Raw genomic sequence first — 24,645 nt, 5'->3', positions numbered from 1 at the left:
ATGATGACTCCTCCACATTCCACATTCTGATCTACTTCCTCGGTAATCTTCTCTAATAAGGATCTATCTACCTCTGTCTTTAAAATATTCAGTGAGCCCCACCTCCATTTCCTCTCTGAGGCAGAGAGTTCCAAACATGCACAAGCTTTCTCATAAGGGTGACTCCTGGTTTTGAAATAATTTCTCTGTTAGCCCCTTCCCCATGAGCTTCTGCTTTGAATGATACATTTTTAGTGGGAGCCCCAGAAAGGTTTCCCTTTATTCTCAGTGCATGTTATTTTTCTCTTTTAAAGAACCCCAATATATTAGTTAAACAGGATTTCTCTTTTGCAAAACTATGCCAACATCTCCCAACTATCTTCAGTTTAGCAATGTGCTCTCTATAACCTCCTAACAGCTTCCTGATGACATATATCATGCTAACAGACCTATAGTTTCCTGTTTTCTGCTGCACACTCCTTTTGAACAGGGAGGGGAGTTAGATTTGCCACCTCTCTTGAAATATTGGAAAATTCACATCAACACATCCACTACTTCATTAGCCACCTCCTAGGATGAAATCCATCTGGACCAGGAGACTTGACAACCACAGCTCCATCAGTTTGGTCAGTACTACTTCCCTCTTGTACTTTCAGCAACTTTCGCTGAAATGTTTTCTTTTTATCTTCTACAGTGAAGATAGAAGCAAAAATGTGTGCTCATTTTATCACCATTTTCTTATTATCTACAATTAACTGTCCACTCTCACTGTCCAGAAGACCAACACATATATTTACTTGTTGTAAATCTGCAGGAACCCTTCCTATCCATTTTTATACTTCTAGTTAGATTCCACTCTTACTCTTCAATTCTTTTTCCTAATTAATCTTTTAGCCATTATTTACGTTTTGTACATATTCTGTCCAATTATCTGACCTGCCACTCTTCTTTGTGCAATGATTAGCTTTTTGCTTAAGTTTGGTGCTTTGCTTAATGTCATTAGTTCACTACAGAAATGAGTGCCCCTCCCTCCCACTGCCAAATTATGTAGACAATAGGAATATAGTTATTCTGGGATATTCCCATTAATGTCCTCTGCTGCTTCTTTATTCATCTAACCCTAAGCATAAAATCCTGTTTCACGCCAGCTAGCAGAACTTTCATGCCTATATCATTTTTAAGTTTAAAATGTTGTCTTAGCCCCGCACTTCTCATTTTCAAATTGAACGTAAAATTCAATCATGCTGCTATCAAAGGGTGTTTTACTCTGGGGGAATTAATCCTGTATCCTTACATATTACAGTCAGTTCCGCTATAACGTGTATTTCTTCCACGTGAATTGGCTATAGCGCAGTTGAATGATTTAAAGCATTATTTGTAGAATGTGAGCTTCCTTACCTGTGTTGGGTATAATCAATTTTGGTCCCATTAGTTTAAGTGGTGCTGCTATTACACAAATTTCTTATAACGCAGGATCACATGGAACAAACTATTGCATTATATCAGAACAGAGTGTATAGGGTGTGCTGGTTGGTCCCAAGTTGTGGTGCTTAAGAAACTATCCCAAAAGCAAACCATGAATTTTTAATTCGGACCACCATTGCCAATCTGAGTTTAGCAGTTGATATATAAATTAAAGTGAACAGTGATTATTTTTGTTCCTTCATCACAAACATCTTTCTTCTCATATACTTTGTTCTAAATTGTGATTACTGTTAGGATGCCCGTATACTGCACCCCATTCGTGCCTTTGTTCCCCTGTTATTCCTCATCTTCACCCAAACTGATTCGATATCCTGCTCTGTTGAACCAAGGACACTAAGTATTGTGCCAATGCCATCCTTGATTAACAGTGTTACCCCTCTACCTTTATCTAATTTCCTCTTCTTCTTGCCAAACACCCCTCATTATTCAGGGCCCATTCTTGTCATGAGTCAGTGACATTTCTATAATGGCTATCAGGTCATAGTTATTTATTGCAATGCTTGGTATCAGTTTTCCAAGCATATTCAGATACAGGGCCTTTTGTTTTGTCTTTTTGCTATCTTTATAACATTTACTCTTAACTGATCCTCATTTCCTATATTATTTTGGACTGCTTTCTTGACTTGAACCCTTGATCTGCTACGCGGAAGTGTGTACTGCAGATGCTGGAGATTAGAGTCAAGGTTAGAGTGGTGCTGGAAAAGCACAGCAGGTCAGGCAGCATCCGAGGAAGGGCTTATGCCCGAAACGTCGATTTTCCAGTTCCTCGGATGCTGCCTGACCTGTTGCGCTTTTCTAGCACCACTCTAATCTTGACCTTGATCTGCTACATCTACCCAAACTGGACTCCTTACTCCTTTTCAGTTTAAAGTAACTCTACTTTCCAACTTATGGTTTTGAGAGAATATTGTGCATCATGGTTCAGGTATAGACCATCCCAACGGTACAGACCCCACTTTCACCAGGCCTGATTTCCATGTCCCACAAACCAGGACCCACTTCTCCTCCAGAAGGGCTTTGAGCTATTTATCCAATTTGCTAATGTTAGTGCCCTCTGGTAATAATCATTACCAATGAGGTTCTGTTCTTCAATTTGGTGTCCATTTCCTCACATTCTTGAAGCAAATCCATTTCCATGTCCTGCCCTTGACATTTAGTGTCAGAGAGATCACCAACACATTCAGCCCATTGTTTCAGCCCTGGTCAAAAGCAACCATCTAACTATTCTAATCTCATGTTCCAGCACTTGGCCCATAGTCTTGCATACCTTAGCATTGCAAGTGCACAGCTAAATACTTCTTAATTGTTGTGACGGATTTTCCCTGCACCACCCTTACAGATAGTAAGTTCCAGATTCCAGCTTGTGCTTAACTGACTGCCACAACTGGATCCTCTGCCTCCCATTGTAAGTTCCTGAGACCTGGCACCAGGCAAGCAGCACGGCTCTCTAGGACCGATCCTCTTGTCTACATAGGACAGTGTCTATACCCCTCACTATACTATCCCTTGCTCCCACTAATTTCTTGGTGCTGTCCCCACTTGAATGGCATCCTGTACCATGGTGCCATGTTAGCTAGCTCATTCACTCTGCAGCCTCCAGTCTCATCCACGCAAGTTTAAAGAACCTCAAACCTGATAGACAGTGGCAGAGCCTTCTACGCCTGCAGTACTACCTTCTGAATCCCCTTACCTGCTTCACTTGCAGTCACACATTCCTGTCTCTGACCACTGAGCAAATCAGACCCAATCTTAAATGAGGCAAAAGCAGAAATTGCTGGTGAAACTCAACAGGTCTGTGGGAAGAAAGCAGCGTTAGCCTTTCTAGTTTGATGACTCTTCATCAGAATCTAAATCCTAAATGATGTCCCTGCCTCCTAGACCAGAGAAACCCAAGTAGTTTTGCCCCTTCCCTGAAGTGCCGCGATGACTGTAGTTTGTCACCAGCACATAAAGCTCTGAGCAGAAGCTGCTGGAGGTGTCAACACTTACTGCAGATGTGTCACAGAGGAGGTATAAGGGCAAAGAACTATTAATGTAATTATAGAGGGGAGACCTCACATGGAGCATTGTGTCCAGTTCTAGTCTCCTTACTGAGGGAGGGACATACCTGCTTTATTGGGAGGGCAACATAAAGCTGTAAATAAGAGTAAATAAAGCTGTTTCTTGGTGTAATGGGATCATTGTAGAGGAAATGATGGAGTAGACTACATCTATGTTCTCTGGGGTTCAGAAAAATTGAAGGAATCTATTGAACCATAAAGCTCTTAAAGGATCAATGATGAAAAAATGTTTGGGGAAACTAAAACATAAGGTCACAGCCTCAGATTAAGTGATTAAAAAAAAGCCATTTAAATAGGATGGCACACGGTGCACAGCTGTGAAATAGGCCATTTGGCCTAACCAGTCCATGCTGATATCTTTGCACCACTTGCTAAAGTTCCCTCTATTCCCATCTCACCTCTTGTGCTTGTCTGATTCCCTTTCAATGCATCAATACTTCTCACTCCAACCTTTCCCCTTGTAGCAGATTCCACACTCTCACCATTTTCCGGGTAAAGAGATTTCTCCTGAATTTAAGACAGACATTGCTTCGCTGGGAAAAGTGTGGATCATTGAAATTCTCTACTCCAAAGAAGATTTTTTGTTGGGCGTACCCAAGACAGGATGATTGATTCTTGGTTCTCTGGAATTAAAGGACAGGGAGATCAAACAGGAACATTAACATAGAAAGATGATCTTGTTTGATGGTGGAGCAGTGTTGATGGGACTGAATGGTGTAACATCTGTTTGTGCTGCCTATGTCCGCCCTTTACAATGATGGTAGGGACTTTCCACCCCACTCACTGTGGAATCACACACCAGCCAGGCAGGGAAGGGAAGGAGGTCAGAAATCACTTCAGAAAACCTGGTGTGTACACCAACAGGGAATCATCAAAGGGACAGCGTTCATCCTGACATTCAGAGCTGCGTTCAATCATTGAAGAGGAGACTCAGCAACTTTTCAGCTTCCTGCATATGAATATTTATATCCAAGAGAGAAATCTAAAATCCATTTTCTAAATAACTGGCTATTTATGAGAACAATGTATATTTTGCAAATTTTTATCCACTAATGTGACTGATGCATTAGCGATGTATCAAAATTGTGAATTAAAATTGTATCTAGATTGACTTTGTGTCTGGCTCTCGCTGAGCTCTCCCTGTCCTTGATGTTCAATTGTTCCTGTAACTGACTGACTGCTTGTTAGAAATGGATTGGGAAGTCACTGCAAGCTGTGCCCCCTTCCATTGACTTCCCTCCCACTGACAGAGTGCATTAATTCCCTGCCCGGTATAGCAACATACCATCCCACTAAATCCCAGCTTCAACTTCAAGGCTCATTTGGGGGATTCCATAGGGTATAGATTACTGAAACAGTCCATTCAGTCCCAACAGCCAAGCCAGCATTTACAATCCTCTTAAACCTCTTTCCATATCTAAATCTACCATCATAACACTAGATCCCATTTCCCTCAATGTCTTCCCTGACCTCCAAATAAATGTATCTGTGCTTTTTGTTTAACCACTCACTGTGGAAGCAAGTTGCACCTTTCCATTAATCTTCAGGTGAAGAGGTTTCCCCAAAGGTCCCTTTTTGAACTTCTTGGTGACTATCTTCTGACAGCTCCTGGCATTGCTCATTTTCCTCATAATAGCAAACTGCACCAATTCTGTCAAAACCTTCCAATATTTTAAAGACCCTGATAAGGTTACACGCAAACCTTCTCTTGGCCCATCAGGTCCATGCTAGCTGCAAGAGCCAAGCACCTCATCCCACTTCCTTCTCTTTTGCTGTTGCTGTGAAAATATTTCCTCTTCGGATAATGATCCGAATCTCTATAGAACGTTCCAATTGAATCCACCTGTCAGGTCGCTCACTCCAGACCCTGACCACACCCTACATGAAAAAGTTTCTCTTCCTCTCCTTTGCTTCTTTTGCCAAAAGCCTTAAACTTGTGGTCTATGGGCCTCAATCTCTCCACCACTGGGAATGGTTCTCCATCCAGACCCCTCATGATTTTGACAAACCTGCTTTCACCGTTCTTTTGTCAATCATTCCATATAATTGAAGTTCCTCATCCCTAGGCCCACGCTTGTGAATCTTCTCTATTGCCTTCAAAGCCTTTCGAAGATGTAGTGACCAGAATGCATGATACTCCAATGAACGAAACATGATACTCCAACTTCCATTCGGATAATTAACATATTTAATATCTCCCATTCTAACTATAGTTCTTGTATTCCTCTGTAAATCCTTTGCATAATTGTCCCTCTACATCTTTCCAGTTTATTGATGCTCTATAAATGTCCAACAACAATGGGATAGTACCCACATTGTTTTTGACCTGAGCCTTGACACTTTAAGAAACTCTTTTCAGCACTGCAATGGGCTCCTCAGTCAGTAGCGTGTCTCTCCTCCTTTCATTGCTTTCTTATAATTCCTGAACAGCTTGTATCTATGACATGGAGGTGCCAGTGTTGGACTGGGGTGGGCAAAGTCAGAAGCCACTCAACATCAGGTTACAGTCCAACTGGTTTATTTGAATTCACAATCTTTCAGGGCTCTGCTCCTTTGTTAGACTTCGCCTGATGAAGGAGCAGTGCTCTGAAAACTTGTGATTTTAAATACGTCTGTTGGACTATTATCTGGTATCATGTGACTTCTGAACTTGTAACTAGGAATACTGAATTCCTAGTTTTATCCTTCTTTGAGCAAGTTCTCCCTTATCGCCGCAACATTGTGTTTCCACTCGGCCATCTGCACCTTCAGTTCCCCAATCTTGTTTACCATGCTCCACACACTCACATTTTTGCACACACAACAATGTAGACCTTAATCCATTACCTCTTACTCTGATCTAACCAAATACCCTACTATTTCCTACTCTACTGCAGTCTATCTCTGAGAAATTTGAAGTTTCTGCTATTCTCTCTTGCTGCCCATTCCACTGCCATGTTAGTTTACACCCTCCCCAATAACACTATCAAAACACCTCATAAGTAAATTTGTGCTGCTTCTGTTGAGGGGTACCCTGTGCTCCAGGAATCTAAATTCCTCGCTACTGCACCTTCCCATTAGCCACACATTCATCTGCTCTATCCCCTTATTTCCACATTCACTTGTACAAACCGCTGGGGTGATTCCAAAGATTGGTACCTTTGGTGTCTTGCTTATTCAATGTCTTCCTAGCTCCCTAAGCTCTGACCTTAGGACCACACTTTGCTTTCTCCTGATGTTATTGGTACTACATGGACCACTACAAGTTCACACAACACTCAGAAGCCTTTGTGTCTGTTTTGTGACCCTGTCACCAGGGAGGCAACATACTATTGCACTCTAACAAAGGGTCACTAGACCCAAAACGTTGTCTCTGCTTTCTCTCCTAGCTGCCAGATTTGGCTGAGTTTCTCCAGCAATTTCTGATTTAGTTTCAGATTTCTAACATCCACAGTTTGCTTTTTGATCGATAGTCACAGGTGAGGTGACAGAAGACTAGAGGTTGGCAAACGTGGTGCCACTGTTTAAGAAGGGCAATAAGGACAAGCCAGGGAACTATAGACCAGTGAGCCTGACCTCAGTGGTGGGCAAGTTGTTGGAGGGAATCCTGAGGGACAGGATGTACATGTATTTGGAAAGGCAAGGACTTATTAGGGATAGTCAACATGGCTTTGTGCATGGGAAATCATGTCTCACAAACTTGATTGAGTTTTTTGAAGAAGTAACAAAGAGGATTGATGAGGGCAGAGCGGTAGATGTGATCTATATAGACTTCAGTAAGACAAGGTTCCCCATGGGAGACTGGTTAGCAAGGTTAGATCTTATGGAATAAAGGGAGAACTAGCCATTTGGATACAGAACTGGCTCAAAGGTAGAAGACAGAGGGTGGTGGTGGAGGAGGGTTGATTTTCAGACTGGAGGCCTGTGACCAGTGGAGTGCCACAAGGATCGGTGCTGGGCCCTCTACTTTTGTCATTTACATAAATGATTTGGATGCGAGCATAAGAGGTATAGTTAGTAAGTTGGCAGACGACACCAAAATTGGAGATGTAGTGGACAGCGAAGAGGGTTACCTGAGATTACAACAGGCTCTGGACCAGATGGGCCAATGGGCTGAGAAGTGGCAGATGGAGTTTAATTCAGAGGTGCTGCATTTTGGGAAAGCAAATCTTTGCAGGACTTATACACTTAATGGTAAGATCCTAGGGGAGTGTTGTTGAACAAAGAGACCTTGGAGTGCATAGATCCTTGAAAGTGGAGTCGCAGGTAGATAGGATAGCGAAGGTGGTGTTTGGTATGCTTTCGTTTATTGGTCAGAATATTGAGTAGGAGTTGGGAGGTCATGTTGTGGCTATACAGGACATTGGTTAGGTAACTGTTGGAATATTGCGTGCAATTCTGGTCTCCTTCCTATCGGAAAGATGTTGTGAAACTTGAAGGAGTTCAGAAAAGATTTACAAGGATGTTGCCAGGGTTGGAGGATTTGAGCTATAGGGAGAGGCTGAACAGGCTGAGGGGTCACCTTATAGAGGTTTACAAAATTATGAGGGGCATGGATAGGATGAATAGACAAAGTCTTTTCCCTGGGGTCGGGGGGTCCAGAACTAGAGGGCATAGGTTTAGGGTGAGAGGGTAAAGATATGAGAGAGACCTAAGGGGCAACTTTTTCACGCAGAGGGTGGTACGTGTATGGAATGAGCTGCCAGAGGATGTGGTGGAGGCTGGTACAATTGCAACATTTAAGAGGCATTTGGATGGATATATGACTAGGAAGAGTTTGGAGGGATATGTGCTGGGTGCTGGCAGGTGGGTCTAGATTGGGTTGGGATATCTGGTCGGCATGGACAAGTTGGATCGAAGGGTCTGTTTCCGTGCTGTACATCTCTATGACTCTATACCATTGTGGATTTACACTCTGTGGTCACAGAAAAGCCTTGCTTTCCTAGTGGTGTCATTATAGCTTTCCTCCCAGCCAATTCATAGGACATTCAGACCAACAAGTCCTCACCAACCTTCCGAAATGCATCCCACCCAAACCCTATAACCCTGCAGGGGCCATGGCCAAGATAACTAACCTACACATCCCTGGACACTATGTGCAATTTAGCAACGGTCAATCCACCTTGCCTGCCCATCTTTGGACTGTGGGAGGAAATCAGACCACCTGGCAGAACCCATGTAGACCTGAGGAGAACATGCAAAGTCCACACAGACTTTAACCCAAGGTTGGAATCAAACCCAGGTCCCTGGCACTGTGAGGCAGCAGTGCTAACCACTGTGCCACCGTGTCACTCAGAACAGCTGAACCGTCTGTGGTAGACCGGACCAGACCCCCTCAAAATACATTATGAAGATAGCCTGGACCCTAACTTTTTCTTATGTTAAAGGTAAGTGTCAGGTGTTTCATTCTGTTGCAATTTGATTGGTCAAGCTAGCGGATTTAAAGCAAAACACACTTTATTCATTTACTATAGTTAAAATACAACAAAAGCAAGGACAAAGAAAGCAATTGACTTGGCTGTAGCAAAATGTTTATCAAAATAATAGATGCAGTAACTATTATTAATTAACTGTTTCAATATAGTGACATCCCATAAACAAAAAGCCTCATTCAGAAAACCGAATGTGCAATTTGACCAGCAGGAAGAGCTTTGACCGGCTTTTAACTGTAATTGAGAGAGGGAAACAATAGCTTCCCCTCCTTCAAGAGGCCAGCAACAATTGCTGAAAACTAAAACCAAAAATCCTGGTTGTAAGGGAGTTTGGCCACGCCCATTCAGGCTGCTTCTGTTGTTCCAGCTTTAAGAAACAACCCAAGCCCTCACAAACTGTTCATGAGTTTTTAATAGAGAGCTCAGCACCTCTGCTTTAAAACCACTCCAAAAAAACCAGGACAAAATACACCTCTTAAAGCTATAGTATTGTCACAACAAGGGCTTCACCCCGCAGATAAACTCGTACCAGAATTCAAAAATAACCACTGATTGGGGTGCAAGGGATGTCCTGTATGACTTCCCCAGCCCTCCTCTACCTGCCAAGTGGTGACCCATTCATAACCTAACACTCCAGGGTGATCACACCTAATAAAGCCATAGATATGAAGCTCCCAACATTACAGATGCACTGCAGTGATACAAACTGCAACTCAGACTCTGAAACCTGGACCTTGAGTTGCTCTAGTTGACTACATAGATCCTTAGCACAGAAAATGACCTGGAGCTGTCACATGGAACATGATCGAGAGTGTGGTGCTGGAAAAGCACAGCCGGTCAGGCAGCATCTGAGGAGCAGGAGAGTCGACGTTTCGAGCATAAGCTTTTAACTTCTCCCACATGGAACACGATGCACACTTCATCTGTCTTGTTGTGCTTTCATTTATGAGACAATACAACTCACTAACTAAATGAAGCCTTCCCCAGCTGCCTTTGACTTTATGGAGAGATTAACAGAAATGTTATACTCAATTCATACTATCTGAAAACCTTATATTTTAAGATACCAAAAGGTTCGGAGCACTTTAATGCTACCATGCAATGTTAGTTAATGATAATTTTATGCTGTAGATCTGATTAATTGAACATTGATTGTAATTACATGCTAAAGTCTAAATTTGTCCTCAGATTTTTATATCTGTACCAATTAATTAACCAATCAATTTAGTTTCATATTTACTTAATTTAGATTCAAATAAAAACTTGACAGAAAATGGACCCATGTGACTCCATGTCTTCTGATGTCATTTGGATTCTGGGACATCTAAATCTCCTACAGCTCTGGTTCTCTAACCCCCACCCCTTATAAATTTCCATTTCCATTAATTTGTGAAACTTGAAAGGGTTCAGAAAATATTTACAAGGATGTTGCCAGGGTTGGAGGGTTTGAGCTATAGGGTAAGGCTGAATAAGCTGTTTTCCCTGGAGTGCGGAAGCTGAGGGGTGACCTTATAGAGAGATTAACAGAAATGTTACACTCAATTCATACAATCTGAAAACCTTATATTTTAAGATACTGAAATGTCAATTTGACCTGCTGGTCAAATTGCACTTTAATGCTACCATGCAATGTTAATTAATGATAATTTTATCCTGTAGATCTGATTAATTGAACATTGATTGTAATTACGCGCTAAAGTCATGGATAGGGTAAATAGACAAGGACTTTTCCCTGGGGTAGGGGAGTCCAGAGCTAGAGAGCATAGGTTTACGGTGAGAGGGGAAAGATTTAAAAGGAGCATTTTTTTTCATGCAAAAGGTGGTAAGCATATGGAATGAGCTGCCAGAGGAAGTGGTGGAGGCTGGTACAATTACAACATTCAAAAGGCATCTGGATGGGTGTATCAATAGGAAGGATTTAGAGGGATATGGGCCAAGTGCTGGCAAATGGGAATAGATTAGATTAGGATATCTGATTGGCATGGATGAGTTGGAACGAAGTGTCTGTTTCTGTAAATCTCTACGATTCTAAGTCCCTGCTGGTTTTAATTCTCCACTCTGACTCTTAGTTTCCAGCCCTTGTATGAACTCAGTATTTTTAAATAATTTTCCAGCTCGCTCTGGTTTAATTTTATGTGCAAGCTTGGAAAGAGATTTGAAGAAGCTCTCAGTAGGCAATCACTTACCTGCTTCGTTCTGATCTTGAAGGTTGGCTCCACTTTGACATTTTTGTTACAAACTCACTCACTCCTTCACCTGTCATTGGGTCCCTGACAATGTTCTCTCTCAAACATCCTCTCCAGTGCTTCTATACTTTTTTCATAAAACAACAACCCAGAAATTCACAGAACAATACCAAGCTTTGATACAGATTAAATATTTGACAGGTGATGCCAAACTAGGGAAGGGATTAGTTGTCCTTTGACCAACTCAATGTACTTGTGTTTATAAATTTTGTTTAACTTATTTTTCTGATCAATCTGCTTAGAGATAATACTACACACCTCTGGGACTTGAAACTGGGTTGCCTAGTCCATGGGTAGGGACACTACCACTGTGCCGCAAGAGAGCATTTGCTGCATGTGCATCAGGGGAGGACAGATTGGGTTCCACTATGATGGCCTCAGAGTCAAACAGCCCAAAGTGCACACAGTCTAGACCATTCCATTTGGATATTTCTTTGGAAGGAGCTGACCGCACTGTTGGAATAGTCATAAGGAGATTGTCTCTTTCCAGGAATTTAGTGAAAGGCCCAATCACACATTTGCTTTGGAATTCTGTGGTGACAGCAGGACATTCCCTGGAAGACAGGTTTTTGGAATGTGCCTTAAATGAGGTGAAACGTGTCCACAGACTCATTCGAGTCACTGGCTGGTGATCGACCAAAATAAAGAAGCTTCCTTCAGGAAAACATCAACGAATTTTGTCGGGAACACGTGGAGAAGATCAATGGGAGTGCACAAATCTCCACATGATCATTCAAGTACCACCTACTCTGTAAGTGGCTGAATCTAAAGATCACACAGTGGACTTACAAACCATCTCAGAACCAGAGGGGAGGCAAGTCATCCTCGATCCAAAGGAAGATGAGTGTCAAGCTAAAGCATCAAACTGGAATAAGGAATAAGGGGAAGTTAACAAGGAAGCCTAAATCTTTGAAAGTCCCAAGGCAGTGGATGCATCCTGTAATAGTTTGAAGAAATGGCTGGACTTCTGTTGGAGCCAATTCTTCTGGGGAGTGGCTGGGTAGGAGAGGGCTCCTGGGAGGGGGGGGGGGGGGGGGAGTTATCCACAAAGAATGGAGTGGCGATTGCATCTTGGCAATGTCAATTAATTATTAATCCAGAACAAATGCAGAAAGCTTTGGAGAAACACAGCAGGTCTGGCAGCATCTGTGGAGAGAAACAGAGTTAACATTTTGAGTCCTGCATGGCTCGTCTTACTAATAGAGTCCTCTTCCAAGCAACTCACCATCCTGACTCGGAAAAAAAAATCACCATTCCATCAACATCATTGAGTTAGAATTCTGGAACTCCCTCCCAAACAGTATTTTGGGTGCGCCTACATGAAATAGATTGCTGCAGTTCAAGATGGCAGCTTTCCACCAGCTTCTCAAGGGCAACTTGGAGTGGGCTCTAAGTTTCAAACAATTAACAACGGAAGAGAAACAGGCCTGCAGGAGCTGAGAATATAAAATGGATTGGAATCACTTACACTCAGCAGACAATTAAAAAGATAGTTCACAGTTATTAACTCTTGATATCTCAGCCTTCACGGTTTAATACATCTATTGTACTCTATGCTACTTTCTCCCCACCCCCATCCTCCTCTAGCTTATCTCTCCACGCTTCAGGCTCTCTGCCTGTATTCCTGATGAAGGGCTTTTGCCCGAAACGTCGATTTTACTGCTCCTCGGATCCTGCCTGAACTGCTGTGCTCTTCCAACACCACTAATCCAGAATCTGGTTTCCAGCATCTGCAGTCATTGTTTTTACCCATGGTTAAATATGAGATGACAGCCTTCCTTCTTAACAGCTCTGTATCCACCACACCCTGCAGTATGATGAGGCTCCTTGGTGATTCATCAGAGACATTGAGTGTAAAAGGCCATGTTTGTCACTGACAGAGGGTGCGGTCTTCCATCCATACTGAAGTGATGGTCCCAGGGTGTGGTATGAGGTTATTCAAAATAATTTCCTCGAACATTTGAAGAGAGTATTTTCTTCCATTACATCACTGATTCCTTAAAAGGATCAGAATTGCTGCACAAAATGCTTGAGCTCTAACAGAGTTCCTGCAATCACCTCAACTCAATCAATCATTTTGAATCCCCTTCAGTGTTTTCTTTGTCTCTCAGCTCCTGAATGTAGTGACACCTGTGGGATAGGAGTACCAGAACACATTCTGCCGCCTCACCTGAGTTCATTAATTTGATTAAAGTCAACATTGAAATGGGACTTTCTCCATAGCAACACCTTTGCCAATTAGAGTCTACTTGGGCGGCACGGTGGCACAGTGGTTAGCACTGCTGCCTCACAGCGCCAGAGTCCGGGGTTCAATTCCCGCCTCAGGCGACTGTGTGGAGTTTGCACATTCTCCCCGTGTCTGCGTGGGTTTCCTCCGGGTGCTCCGGTTTCCTCCCACAGTCCAAAGATGTGCAGGTCAGGTGAATTGGCCATACTAAATTGCCCGTAGTGTTAGGTTAGGGGTATGGGTGGGTTGCGCTTCGGCGGGTCGGTGTGGACTTGTTGGGCCGAAGGGCCTGTTTCCACACTGTAATGTAATCTAAAAAAAATCTACTTGCCAATTACCCAGCATTCTCTTCCTACACAATAATAAAACGTTGTCCCACCTTTTCCTTTCGTATTTCTTTCAAATGTTCTGATAAGTGCAACATTTATATAAATTACTTGGATGTGAGCATAGGAGATATGATTAGTAAGTTTGCAGATGACACCAAAATTGGAGGTGTAGTGGATAGCGAAGAAGGTTACCTCAGATTACAACAGGATCATGATCAGATGGGCCAATGGTCCAAGGAGTGGCAGATGGAGTTTAATTTAGATAACAGTGAGGTGCTGCATTTTGGAAAGGCAAATCTTAGCAGGACTTATACACTTAATGGTAAGGTCCTGGGGAGTATTGCTGAACAAAGAGACCTTGGAGTGCAGGTTCATAGCTCCTTGAAAGTGGAGTTGCAGGTAGACAGGATAGTGAAGGTGGTATTTGGTACACTTGCCTTTATTGGTCAGTGCATTGAGTATAAGAGCTTGTGAGGCCACTTTTGGAATATTATATGCAATTTTGGTCTCCCTTCTATAGGACGGATGTTGTGAAACTTGAAAGGTTTCAGGAAAGATTTACAAGGATGTTGCCAGAGTTGGAGGGTTTGAGCTATAGGGAGATACTGAATAGGCTGGGGTTGTTTTCCCTGGAGTGTCAGAGGCTAAGGGGAGGTGGGGGGGGGGGGGTTCTTTTCGAGGTTTATAGATCATGAGAGGTATGGATAAGATAAATAGACAAGGTCTTTTTCCCAGGGTGAGGGAATCCAAAACTAGGCATAGATTTAAGTGAGAGGATGGTGCTTGCATGGAATGAGCTGCCAGAGGAAGAGGTGGAGGCTGGTACAGTTTCAACATTTAAAGGCCATCTGGCTGGGTATATGAATAGGTTGGGTTTAGAGGGATATGGGTCAAGTGCTGGCAAATTGAACAAAAATAATTTAAGATATCTGGATGAGTTGGACCGAAGAATCCATTTCTGTGTTGTACATCTATTATTCTGTTTCTCTGTATGAAAACAATTAATAAAATGTATGCTTTGTCCACAATATTCAAGTTCAGTATCACCAAATGACTGACAATTTATTTAAGGACCCAAGAAATGGCTTTGGAAGTAGGTTCTGGATTAGTGGTGCTGGAAGAGCACAGCAGTTCAGGCAGCATCCAAGGAGCTTCGAAACCGATGTTTCGGGCAAAAGCCCTTCATCAGGAATAAAGGCAGTGAGCGTGAAGCGTGGAGAGATAAGGTAGAGGAGGGTGGGGGTGGGGAGAAAGTCTGCCTTTATTCCTGATGAAGGGCTTTTGCCCGAAACGTCGATTTCGAAGCTCCTTGGATGCTGCCTGAACTGCTGTGCTCTTCCAGCACCACTAATCCAGAATCTGGTTTCCAGCATCTGCAGTCATTGTTTTTACCTCTTTGGAAGAAGGTGCAGAGATACAGTGGTTAGCACTGCTGCCCCACAGTACTTGGGACCCAGGTTGATTCCAGCCTTGGGTGACTGGCTGTGCAGAGTTTGCATGTTCTTCCCGTGGGTTTCTTTCGGGTGTTCCAGCTTCCTCCCACAGTCCAAAGGTGTGCAGGAAAGCGGAATCAACCATGGTAAATGTGGGGTTATGGGGATAGGGTTGGGGGAGGTGCTGGGTCTGGGTGAGATACTCTTCAGAGGATAGATGTGGATTCAATGGGCCAAATGGCCTCTTGCTGCACTGCAGGGATTCTAGGTCACAATGTGGACTTTTATGTGCACTTTGTCATTCGATTGGATCACCATTTTCTAGTTCAACTATTCTGCCTTATCCTATCCTATAGTTTTCATATAAAGCCCAAAAAGAAATTTTGTCCTGAATGTATTTATTGACTAAGCATCTACATCACTCCAGGATTTTTTCTGAATTCTTTCACAGGACGTGGGTGTTGCTTGCTGGGCTGGCATTTGCTGTTTGTCCCTAACTGCCCTCGAGAAGATGGTGTTGAGTTGACTTCTTGTACAGGCTGTAGTCCATGTATGTGTACACCCACAGTGTTGTGGGGTAGGGGGTACAACTCATGGACTTTAGAACTAGGAATTGGGTGAAAGGAATGTGATACAGTTCCATGTTGGGGTGCTTCGCGTGGCTTAGGGGAACCTACAGGAGGTGGTGTCGCCATATATCTGTCTTCCTTGTCCTTCGAGATGATAGAGGTTGTGGATTTGGAAGGTGCTGTCAATAGAGGTGAGTCACTAAGGTGTATCTTGCAAGTAAAACAGAATGAATGTTGAAGATGTTAGATGCCTTGCTGCTTTATCCTGAAAAATAGCGAGCATCTTAAATATTGTTGGAGCCACCCCCATCCAGGCAAGTGGGGAGCACTCCATCACACTCCTGACTTGTGCCTTGTAGGTAATGGACAGCTTTTGGCAGTCAGGTGGTGAGTTACTTGCCGCTGTATTCCCAGCCTCTGACTGTTCTTGTAGCCGCTGTATTTTTCTGGCAGGCCCAGTTCATTTTCTGGTCAATGGTAACCCCTAGGGTGTTGAAAGTAGGTGTTTCAGTGACAGTAATGCCATTGAATGTCAAGGAACAATCTTGTTACAGATGGTCATTGCCTGGCATTTGCTTGGTGCAAATGTGACTTGCCACCTTTCAACCCATGCCTGGATATTGTCCAGATCTTGTTACATTTGAACATGGACTCGTTCAGTATCTGAAGAGTTGTGAACATCCCCATTTCTGACCTCATGATGGCGGGAAAGTTGTTGATGAAGCAGCTGAAGATGACTGGGCCTCAGACACTATCCTGAGGAAGTCCTCTGGAATTCAGCTGTTTGTCCATGTTTGGACCAAGGCTGTAATGAGGTCAGGAGCCAAGTAGCCCTGGCGGAACCCAAACTGGACGTCACTGAGCAGGTTATTGCTAAGCAGGTGCTGCTTGATAGCACAGTTAATGACACCTTCCAACACTTTACAGTGAATGAGAATAGACTGATGGCTTAGAATTGGCCAGGTTGAATTTGGCCTGCTTTTTGCTAACAAGACATACCCTGGGCAATTTTCCAAGTTGTCAGGTAGATGTCAGTGTTGTAACTGTCTTGGAACAACTTGGCTCGGGGTGCAGCAAGTATTGGAGCACAAGCCTACAGTACGACTGCTGGAATATTGTCAAGGCCCATAGACTTTACAGTACCTTGACGTCACGTTGAGTGAATCGAATTGACTGAAGACTGGTAACTGTGATGCTGGGGACCTCTGGAGGAGGTCGAACTGGATCATCTAGGTGACTGTTTCTGACTGAATATTGTTGCAAATGTTTCAGCCTTTCCTTCTGCATTGATATGCCATCCTCTCCTGTCGTTGAGAATGGGAACACATAAACACAGCCTTTTGCAGTGAGTTATTTAATTGTCCACACCATTCATGACTGGATGTGGCAGGGCTGCAGAGCCTATGCCTGAGTCAGTTATGGATTTGCCGAGCTCTGTCCATCATTTCCACTCGAGGGGAGGGACTAATGGCTGGCCACAATCAAGCAGTGGTCAGCCAGTGAGATGTGCACAGTTGAGGGGTACGGACAATTGTGCAGCCAGTCCAGTCAGAGAGTTGGTTACACCACGTGGCGTCTGGATGCCAAATTTAAACAGCATTTCAGTACATATCCACCAGTTTCTCCATTTGACAGGAAGATTTCAGATTGGAACAGCTGCCAGTTCCCTTCCTCCTCCCACTTACAGATCCCCAGACAGATATCATCCTCCCTTCCAAAGACAACCATACGCCCAACTCCCTGGGCAGATGTCCGCTGAGCTCACCACTGCAGCTCAGCCTTCTCTCCCCCATTCTATAAGGTTTCCCACACTCGGGAAAACCATCTCCTACTCCTCTGCATTCATCAGGAAAGCTACCTTGCCTGCTGTCAATTTCACCAGTTTCCTCATCTCCCCTCCCCCCACCTTATCCCAGATCCAACCCTCCAACTTAGCACTGCCCTCATGATCTGTGCGACCTGTCCATCTTCCTTCCCACCTATTCGTTCCACCCTTCGCTCTAACCTATCATCATTACCCCCCACCTTCATCTACCGATCACATTCCCAGTACCTTCCCCCCATCCCCACCTCCTCCCATTTATCTCTCAGGCCTCTTTGCACCCCCCACACATTCCTGATGAAGAGCTCATGTTCGAAACGTTGATTCCCCTGCTCCTCAGATGCTGCCTGACAGGCTGCGCTTTTCCAGCAGCACACTTTTTGGCTGCTTCAGGCCATCTTGATATCACTTTAAGAGAGCACGTGCTGACGATCGAGTAACCAGGCTGCAGTGCATAACCTAAGTTGAAGCATATAGGGAGAGGGAGTGCAGCTATACTCTCCTATGGCAACAGTTGCTGTATTTCAGGAGCAAGTCCATCTCCTGGGCAATCCTGTATTAACAAGAAACAGGCCTATATCCAGTTTACCCAACCTGGCAGGTATTGAAGTTTCCAAAAGGGAAATGCAGAACAGCAACATGTTACCTTAAATCAGTCATGAATCTGAAAACATGTGTTTCTCATGCCACCTCCATGCCAACATGGTCACAAAAGGTACAATTTAATCTGCAGATCATATGTATTAAATGTGTATGCAGGACTAGATTAGATTAGATTAGATTACTTACAGTGTGGAAATAGGCCCTTCGGCCTAACAAGTCCACACCGACCCGCCGAAGCGCAACCCACCCAGACCCATTCCCCTACATTTACCCCTTCACCTAACACTACGGGCAATTTAGCATGGCCAATTCACCTAACCTGCACATTTTTGGGTTGTGGGAGGAAACGTGCAAACTCCACACAGTCAGTCGCCTGAGGCGGGAATTGAACCCGGGTCTCTGGCGCTGTGAGGTAGCAGTGCTAACCACTGTGCCTAGGACATAAGAACTAGGAGCAGGAGTAGGCCATCTGGCCCCTCGAGCCTGCTACGCCATTCAATAAGATCATGGCTGACCTTTTCATGGACTCAGCTCCACTTACCCGCCCTCTCACCTCCACTTACCCGCCCTCTCACCATAACCCTTAATTCCTTTACTGTTCAAAAATCTATCTATCTTTGCCTTAAAAACATTCAACGAGGTAGCGTCAACTGCTTCACTGGGCAGGGAATTCCACAGATTCTCAACCCTTTGGGTGAAGATGTTCCTCCTCAACTCAGTCCAAGATCTGCTCCCTCTTAATTTAAGGCTATGCCTCCAAGTTCTAGTTTCACCCGCCAGTGAAAACAACCCCCTGCTTCTAGCTTATCTATTCCCTCCATAATTTTATGTTTGCAGAAGATCCTCCCTCTTTGTTCTAAATTTCAATGAGTATAGTCCCAGTCCACTCAATCTCTCCTCATAAGCCAACCCTCTCAACTCCAGAATCAACATAGTGAACCTCGAGTGCCAGTACATCCTTTCTCAAATAATAAGATCAAAACTGTACACAGAACTCCAGGTGTGGCCTCACCAGCAACCTGTAAAGCTGCAGCAGAACCTCCCTGTTTTTAAACTTAATCTCTAGAACATCTTGTGCTGGTAACTCACCTCCTGACTCCTGAAAGCCAGTCCACCATCTACAAGGCACAAGTCAGGAGTGTGATGGAAGATTCCCCATTTGCCTGGATGGGTGCAGCTCCAGCTACACTCAAGAAGTTTGACATCATCCAGGATAAAGCAACCTACATCGACTGACACCACATCATTGACATTCACTCCTTCCACCACCAATGCTCAGTAGCAGCAGTGTGGACTATCTACAAGATGCACTGCAGAAATTCATCAAAGATCCCTGAGGCAGTACCTCCCAAACCCACGCCCACTTCCGTCTGATGGACAACAGCAGCACATACATGGGAACTCCATCCTCTGCAAACTCCCCTCTAAGCCACTCACCATCCTGACTTGGTAATATAACACCATTCCTTCATTGTCGCTTGGTCAAACTCCTGGAATTTCCTCCCTAACGGCATTGTGGGTCAACCCACAGCAGGTGGACTGCAGCTCACCACCGCCTTCTCAAGAGCACCTAGATAGGCACCACATCCACAGGCAATAAGTGCGGTCCCAGCCAGTGGTGCCCATGACCCGCAAGTATGTTTCCCTGCTCACGATCAGGAACCATAACCTCTGCCAACAGATGCCCCCCATGTATCCTATGATATGAAGGTGGCATTTCTCAGTTAACATCATTAAGTGCCAGGGGCTTCACTACATTTCATTTCATGATGTTATCACCCCATCCCAAGAACTAAAGGCCCTGATCTCGCTGATGATTGGGCCAACATTGTCTTGGAACAATTAATACTAATTATAAAAGAACATAAGGTTATTACTTTTTACATTATTCTAAGACAGAGCAAAGTTAATGGAGCAGTTTGATTTATAGTCTTATAGTTTGATTTAAGTAATTGTTCACAAAACCTATGTTCCTTCTACTAATTTAACTCCAGGACCTGAGCAATAGAATCTCAGTCAATACTCCGAGGGGTTGCTGCACTGTCTGATAGGTGGGTCTGAGTCAAACCCATCTGGAAGGAGATGATCCCACAATTATAAGGGCTCTGAGATTGACCTCTGGTTGAGAAAGGTCTGCTGCCATGTCTTTTCAATGACACTGATATAATTGTAAAGGATGCACTTCAGGGCTAAATCTGTGGACTGTGTAGATTATTTTAAAAAGCAGCTTATTGGGGAATTTGAGCTTTCATTGGTGTTAGTTTAAAGCATGCGAGGCTTTTAAAACACAGACTTTGATCACAGCAGGGGGCAGTGTAAGAGAGGAAATTATACCAATTCTGAAAAAGACAATAGCTTCCTTTTACTATAAAGTCTCATATCAAAGGTTCAAAGAACAAAGTTAGGGCTTGGCAGAAGCAACAATAGGAAATAATGGTATGGAACAAGATCCTTCATCTCTAACCATCAATGCGGTTCAAATTCAACAGAAAATAGACTTTGAGGCATTAAGATGTACGAGCAGAAGTAGGCCATTTGACCCACCAAGTTAGCACTGCTAATAAAAACAAATATTATAAAAAGCAGTAGTACATACCATTTACTAGACTTTTTCACCTACCTTCAAGGTCAGGAAAAATGGTTAGGTTTTTAACCATACTTATTTATTTTAAAATGTTTCTCATGGGATGTCTGCAGCGCCACCCCTCAGTGCCATTGAACTGAGTGGTTTCCCAGAGCATTTCAAAGGGCAATTATGAGCCGTCCACATTGCTCTGGGTCTGGAGTCACGTATGGGCCAGACCCAGTGTGGAAAGCAGATTTCCAACCCTGAAAGAAACGAGTGAACCAGCTAAGTTTTTACAGCAATGAAGAATGATTTCATAGTCACAATTACTGAGACCAGTTTTATATTCCAAATTTAATTGATTGGATTTAAGAAGGGAAAACAGGATGGCATGGGCATAAGGGGATAATAAAGACAGATAGAGAAGTAAAACGTTTTTTTTTGTTTAAAAAGTCTCCAATTATGACTTGAAGCCATAAGACGGCACATTATCGAAATGTGAGTTTCAGATCTGGTGAGCTTGTTTGTCAGTAATATATAGTTAATGCTTTGTTAAAAATATATTTTCACATGAATGGAGAAACGTTAATTTTTCCTGGTGCAATTTTCTATCATGAAAGGGCCTTGACTTTATACCATTTCAAGTGTTTTGAATGGAGGTTTCTCGGCCAAATGACAGTCAACTGAGGATTCTGAATGAGCAAGGACAACCAAACAGAGACTTCATGGTCTCCATATTTAATTGCGTATGTTTAATTGCTGGATGTTTCTAAATAAAAACCGAAAGAATTGCGGATGTTGTAAATCAGAGACAAAAATAGACATTCCTGGAAAAGGTCAGCAGGTCTGGCAGCATCTGTGGAGAGAGATCAGAGTTAATGTTTCGGGTTCTGTGACCCTTCCTCAGAACTGGTTCTGATGCTGCCAGACCTGCTGAGCTTTTCCAGCAATTTCTGTTCCTGTTGCTGGAATTTTCTGTCTGATTCATGCTCAGGGCCACTTGCTCAGACTTCCATCAACAGTCTTACATTTTCACTCCTTCTACCACAGTACACGAGATACGCTGACTTGCCAAAGCTCCTTCGAAAGCACTTTCCAAACACACAATGCCCACTGCTTTGGTGGCTCAGGGCAGCAGCAATTCAATTCACCCATCACCTTCTCAAGGACAATCAAAGATGGTCAATGATGCTGGCCTCAATTCTATGAATGAATAAAAGAAGTGAATCCTGAAGATCAGTGATTGCAACGCAGGGAAAACGATGCAGCGTTTCATTAATCATGACAAATAACCATGTGTCGGGAGAGTGGTGCTGGAAAAGCTTTATGCCCGAAACGTCGATTCTCCTGCTCCTCGGATGCTGCCTGACCTGCTGTGCCTTTCCAGCAACACACTCTCAACTCTGAGCTCCAACATCTGCAGTCCTCACTTTCTCCAAAAAAACCATGAGTCAATATTTAAATTCATTATTGAAGAATGCACTTGATATGATGTTTCTCCAGACAGGTGAGAAGAAAGTTTGATTGCCCTGGATTGACTGGACAATCTGTAGCGCAGGATTTCAACAGTTTCCTCATTTCCCCTTCCCCCACCTCATCCTAGCTTCTAACCTCCAGCAACTCGATCCCCTGACCTGTCCGGACTTGTCCGACCTGCCCAGCTCCTTTTCCACCTATCCACTCCACCCTCTCCTCCCTGACCTATCACCTTCATCTCCTTCCCCACTGACCTATTGTACTCTATGCCACTCTCTCCCCACCCCCACCCTCCTCTAGCTTATCTCTCCACGCTTCAGGCTCTCTGCCTTTATTCCTGATGAAGGGCTTTTGCCCGAATAGTCGATTTTGCCTGTCTTCGGATGCTGCCTGAATTGCTGTGCTCTTCCAGCACCACTGATCCAGAATCTGTAGCGAAGGGCAGGCCTGTAAAACTGAGGTTACCTTCTGCAAGGAGGGGTAATTAAAGGACACCCTCATAGGGAATATATCAAAGGGAAAACTGGTCAACATGATTTACACTTTACAGTAAAACTTTTTTTAATCATTCACAGTGAGTTGGTGTCACTGGCTGGGCCAGTAATTATTGCCCAGAGTGCAGTTAAGAGACAGCCACATTGCTGTGGGTCTGGAGTCACATGGAGGCCAGACCAGGTAAGGATGGTCATTTCTTAAAGGACCTTAACAAGCCAGATGGGTTTTTCAGCAATCAGTAACAGTTTCATGGTCATTGTTAGACTAATTTCAGGTTTTTCGTTTCAAAAATTGAATTCAATGGCAGGATTTGAACCGGCCTCCCCAGAATATTACTTGGGTTTCTGGATTAATAGGTCAAGTGAGAACACCCCTAGGCTATGCCCTGTTGATTTGCTGATAAAAGCATAACTTGAACATTAATAGCAGAAGAACTGAGGGTGACTAGAACATGCTTACCTTATGCAGGAAGTTAGAACGAGTGATGCATTCCACTTCTAAGAAACACAGAAGAACCGCAGATGCTGGAAATCAGAAATAAAAACAGAAACTTCAGGAGAAACTCCAAAGGTCTGGCAGCATCTGTGGAAAGAGAAAAAGCATTGGATTCGGATCCAGTGACCCTTCTTCAGAACTCAGTTCTGCCAGACCTGCCGAGTTTTCCCAGCAGTTTCTGTTTTGGCTGCTTCAGAATAGGTGAACATGGAAGTTTCGAGAATGGCTGTATTAAAGGAGGAATCAGGCAGATACTTAAAGGAGTGAAAACATTCTGGCTGAGGGGAAAATGGCTGTCACATCGAGGTAGTGGCAGCATGGACACAGTGGGATAAATGTATCTCTCTGTGCTGACATTTTCATGTCTTGACAGTGAGAACATTTTACCAGACCGGTCTTTCAATTTTAATAGCCCCGAAAATGTTCAGTCCCTTTCTTACACATCAGCTGCCCTCCTCTGGTTGGCTAAAGTGGGAAGATCTTTAACAAAGCCTTGACAATCCACATTACTCATTGAAGAGGAATTGCAGATATAAGATATTGGGCTATACCATCACTTCTCCAGCATGTCATGAGAATGACAGACCTTTTGTCCAGCATATATATATATGGTGGTATATTCTGGATGATGAATCTCACTGAGGGAACAGCCTCTGGAAACATTAAGCTGAGGTTCAACAGAAAAAGTGTGAGGAACCTTGTGTACTGCGAGGCATGCTTAAAACAAACCTTCCAGGGTGTGGTGGAAATGTGGAACTCACTACCTGAAAGCAGTGCTTAAAAAATGTGTTGCTGGAAAAGCGCAGCAGGTCAGGCAGCATCAAAGGAGTGTTTCGGGCATAAGCAAGCCCGAAACGTCGATTCTCCTGTTCCTTGGATGCTGCCTGACCTGCTGCGCTTTTCCAGCAACACATTTTTAAGCTCTGATCTCCAGCATCTGCAGCCCTCACTTTCTCCTACCTGAAAGCAGTGGCTGAGTGAGAAAATCTTAAAGCTTTTAAGCAGTGTTTAGATATTTACTTGTGTTGCCATAGACTCCAGGGCGATAGGCCAAGCACTGGGAAATGGGATCATTATTGTGTTGGCCATGGACATTATGGGTTGAATGGCCATCTTCTGTGCTATAAATGTGTACGAGCAAAATAAAAATGAGTTAAGGGATATAATAATAATAAAGCATAATCCAGAATAGTGCTTAGAAGGAGAGTAAGATTGCAAAAACAAGGAGGTTACGATGCAGTTGAAGCCACAGCTGGAGTACTGTGTGCAGTTCTGGTCTCCACACTGTAGGAAGGATGTGACTGCACTAGGGAGGGTCCAGAGAAGATTCATCAGGTGGTTGCCTGGGTTGAAATGATTCGGCAATGACGGGAGACCGGATAGGCTGGTCTTGTTTTGATTGCAGCAGAGAAGATGAAAGGGGAGCCTGATTGAGACATATAAGTGTAG

General features: G+C 43.7%; 1 long non-coding RNA gene across 1 annotated transcript; it reads left to right on the top strand.

Annotated features, from left to right (window-relative positions):
- The first annotated feature begins 2,219 nt into the window (after positions 1 to 2,219).
- Positions 2,220 to 13,319, top strand: LOC122551800. The gene is made up of 3 exons (XR_006312205.1): positions 2,220 to 3,259; positions 7,253 to 7,254; positions 13,306 to 13,319. It is a non-coding gene; the product is annotated as an uncharacterized LOC122551800 (long non-coding RNA).
- The last annotated feature ends 11,326 nt before the right edge of the window (positions 13,320 to 24,645 follow it).

This window comes from Chiloscyllium plagiosum, chromosome 7 (assembly GCF_004010195.1).
Source record: "Chiloscyllium plagiosum isolate BGI_BamShark_2017 chromosome 7, ASM401019v2, whole genome shotgun sequence".
In the NCBI taxonomy this organism is placed as follows: domain Eukaryota; kingdom Metazoa; phylum Chordata; class Chondrichthyes; order Orectolobiformes; family Hemiscylliidae; genus Chiloscyllium; species Chiloscyllium plagiosum.
This window is presented reverse-complemented; position numbering and strand designations above follow the sequence as displayed.